The 3,435-nt window shown below is 34.4% G+C and overlaps 1 pseudogene; it reads right to left on the bottom strand.

Moving 5' to 3' along the window:
* Positions 1-1,038: 1,038 nt before the first annotated feature.
* Positions 1,039-3,141, bottom strand: LOC149744314 (large ribosomal subunit protein eL42-like; annotated as a pseudogene).
* Positions 3,142-3,435: the final 294 nt, after the last annotated feature.

The raw sequence follows: 3,435 nt of genomic DNA on the forward strand, positions 1-3,435 counted from the left end.
TGTAAGTTCATTTGTATCATTTTTTTAGATTCCACATATAAGTGATATCATATAATATTTGTCTTCCTCTGTCTGACTTCACTTAGTATGATAATCTCTAGGTCCATCCATGTTGCTTCAAGTGGCATTATTTCATTCTTTTTTTATGGCTGAGTAATATTCCATTTTATATATATATATATACATATATATATATTACATACACACACACACACACACACACACACACACACACACACACACCCCTCTTCTTTATCCATTCATCTGTCAGTGGACATTTAGGCTGCTTCCAGGTCTTGGCTATTGTAAATAGTGCTGTTATGAAAATTTGGGTGCATGTATCATTTCCAATTAGAGTTTTCTCTGGATATATGCCCAGGATTTGGATTGCTGGTTCACATGGTGACTCTATTTTTAGTTTTCAAAGGAACCTCAGTACTGTTTTCCATAGTGCCCGCACCAATTTACATTCCCGACAACAGTGTAGGAGGGTTCTTTTTTCTCCTTACTCATTTTGATTTCTCTACCTGGAGTTCCTTAGGCAGATAAATACTAGAGTTCTCACAGTCTACTACAGTAGGTCAGGGCTGTGTTTTTTTTTCAGGGAATTTGTCCATTTCATCCAAGTTGGTGAATTTATTGGCATAGTTCATAATATTTTCTTATTCTTCTAATGTTAGTAGATCTGGTGATTTCCCCTTTTTCATTTTTGGTGTTGGTTATTTGTGCCTTCACTTTCTTGATCAGTCTGAGCAGAGGTTTATCAATTGCCTATTTTTTTTTCCAAAGAAACAACTTTTGGTTTCATTGATTTTCTTTCTTTGTTTTTCTGGCTTTATTTCATAGATTTCTGCTCAGGTTTTTTGCTCTGCTCAGGTTTTTTGCTCTGCTCTTCTCTTTGCTCTGAGTTTATATTGCCTTTCTTTTTCTAGTTTCTTAAGGTGAATTCTCGTTAGAGCATTGATTTGAGACCATTCTTTTCTTCTTAATGTAAACTTATTTTTTTGAAGTTAACATAACCTCAAGATTTTATTTCCCTTATAATAAAACAAAAGGTGAAGCCCAGAACGGGATGATTTGGCCTCTTCTCTTGTTGTCTCTTCCCAGTTCATAATGCATGCATCTATCAATAGCTGGCATTCTTTTAGATGTATAATAGGGCTTAAGCATTCAAGCCTTAGCACAATTTTCTTTGTAGTTTTAGCCTTTGCCGGAAAATCCACTTAGCCTGCTCACCATAGCCACTCTACTTCCTGTGGTAACACTGCTTTCCTGGGACAGGCCAGAATCCTTGCCCTTCTTGTACCATGTCATTTTGTGGGGTTGTGCAAGTCACACTTCTTATAGAAAGTCTAGTGGGTCTTAGGAATGTTTACCATGTTTACCGGGGTACTATCCCTATAAATTTTTAATGCTTTGAATTTCCGTGTAAACACTGATTTATCTATATCCCACAACTTTTCATGTGTTTTCATTTTCAATTCAAGTTTTTATAATTTATCATTTGACTTTGAGTGATTTAGAAGTGTGGGAAATTTTCCAAATATCTTTCTATTCTTGATTTCTAATTTAATTATGTTGTGAATTCAAAGTATTAATTCAAAGTATTGAGAACATACTTTGTACAATTTCAGTTTTTTAAACTTTGTCGAGATTTGACTTATGACCCAGTATACTCTTGGTGACTATTTCATATTTACATGTGACTCACTTATAGCCAGCCCTTCGTATCCAAGGTTCTTCTTTATCCAAGGTTCCACATCCATGGATTCAACCAATCAGGGATTGTGTAGTACTCTAGTATTTACTTTTGAAAAAAAATCTGCCTATGAGTGGACCTGTGCAGTTCAAACCCGTGCTTTTCAGTGGTCAGCTGTACTTGAAAAGAATGTGTATTCTGCTGTTTGTTGACTAGAATTCTCTATAAATATCAATTAGGTCAAGTTGGTTTACAGTGTTGTTCAGGTCTTCTGTGTCCTTACTAATTTCTTTTGTGTTCTTTTATTACTAAGAGGGTTGTTGATGTGTCTGACTATAATCATGGAATTGTCTGCTTCTCTTCTGAGTTCTAGCAGTTTTTGCTTCATGCCATTTTGAAGCTCCAATCTTAGGTGTATATACATTTAGGATTCTTATGTCTTGGTGGTGAATTGTCCCCTTTATCATTATGTAACGACTCTCTTTATCTCTGGTAATATTCCTGTCCTGAAGTCTACTTTGTCTAGTATTCATAAGGGCACTCAGCTCTCTGATTAGTGTGTGCATGGTCTGTCTTTTTGCATCATTTTAACCTTTTACTTTTTTATGTCTTTATATTGAAGGTGAGTTTCCTGTAGACAGCATAATGTGTTGTCTTGTTTTTTATCCAGTCTGACGGTCTCTGCCTTTTAATTGGGGTGTGTAGATTACTTACATTTCTACTATTGATATGGTTATATTTAAATCTACCATCTGGCTAGTCATTTTATATTTGTTCCATCAGTTCTTTCTTCCTTTCCCTTCTCTTTGCTAACCTGCATGTGCATTATTTTTTATGGTTCTGTTTTCTCTTCACTCTTGTCTTATTTGTTAAATTTCTTTTTTCTAATAAAATTTTATCTTTATGTTATTTAATATTCATCTTTATCACATTTTTGAACAGTCATCTTCAAATTATGTTATACCAGTTCATGTATAGAGTAAGAACTTTTCCTTCCCCCCATTTCTTGTGCTATTGTTATATACTTAGGGGCTGTATTATTTCAAATTAATTTAAATTTCTTAAGTAATTTATGATTATAACCTTTGAGTTAAAATATTTCACACAAAGTCCCCTTGACCATCCCTTCCTTGGAGGTAAACAATGTTACCAGTTTGTTACACATCCTTCCAAATGTCTGCTATGTATATGTGTGTATATGTATGTGTATGTATAGGTACATATATATATATATATATATATATATATATACACACACACACACACTTAGAATATGTACAGTTTATTTCTTTTCCATAAAAGTTATACTATGCATACCGTTCTTTGGCATGCTTATTTTACTCAACAATATGTCTTATCAGTCTACCCATATTAGTACTTTTGGATCTGCCTCATTCTTTTGAAGTGCTGCACAGTATTCTGTTAAATGGATTTCTCAGAGTTTTATTATTATTATTGTTTTAGTTGATGGACATTTTTTTCCTGATTATTCATTATGGTAAATAAGGCCCCAGTGAATATCCTTCTGTATGTCTTATTGTGGACATTTGAAAATGCTTTTCTAGAGTACATACCTAGAAGTGGAATTACATTTCTCATAGAAACCTCCAGCAAGAAATAAAGGGGAGAGGAGAGGCAGAAATTAACCCAAGAAGGTGTTAAGGTTGCATTGGGGCTAGTGGGTGTGGTAATGGGTGTGGTGGGTGTGTCAGGGATGTGACAGACGATTTAAAGCC

This window comes from Delphinapterus leucas, chromosome X (assembly GCF_059928025.1).
Source record: "Delphinapterus leucas isolate spDelLeu-1000000601 "Yukka" chromosome X, BTC_Dleu_Yukka2, whole genome shotgun sequence".
Classification (NCBI taxonomy): Eukaryota; Metazoa; Chordata; class Mammalia; order Artiodactyla; family Monodontidae; genus Delphinapterus; species Delphinapterus leucas.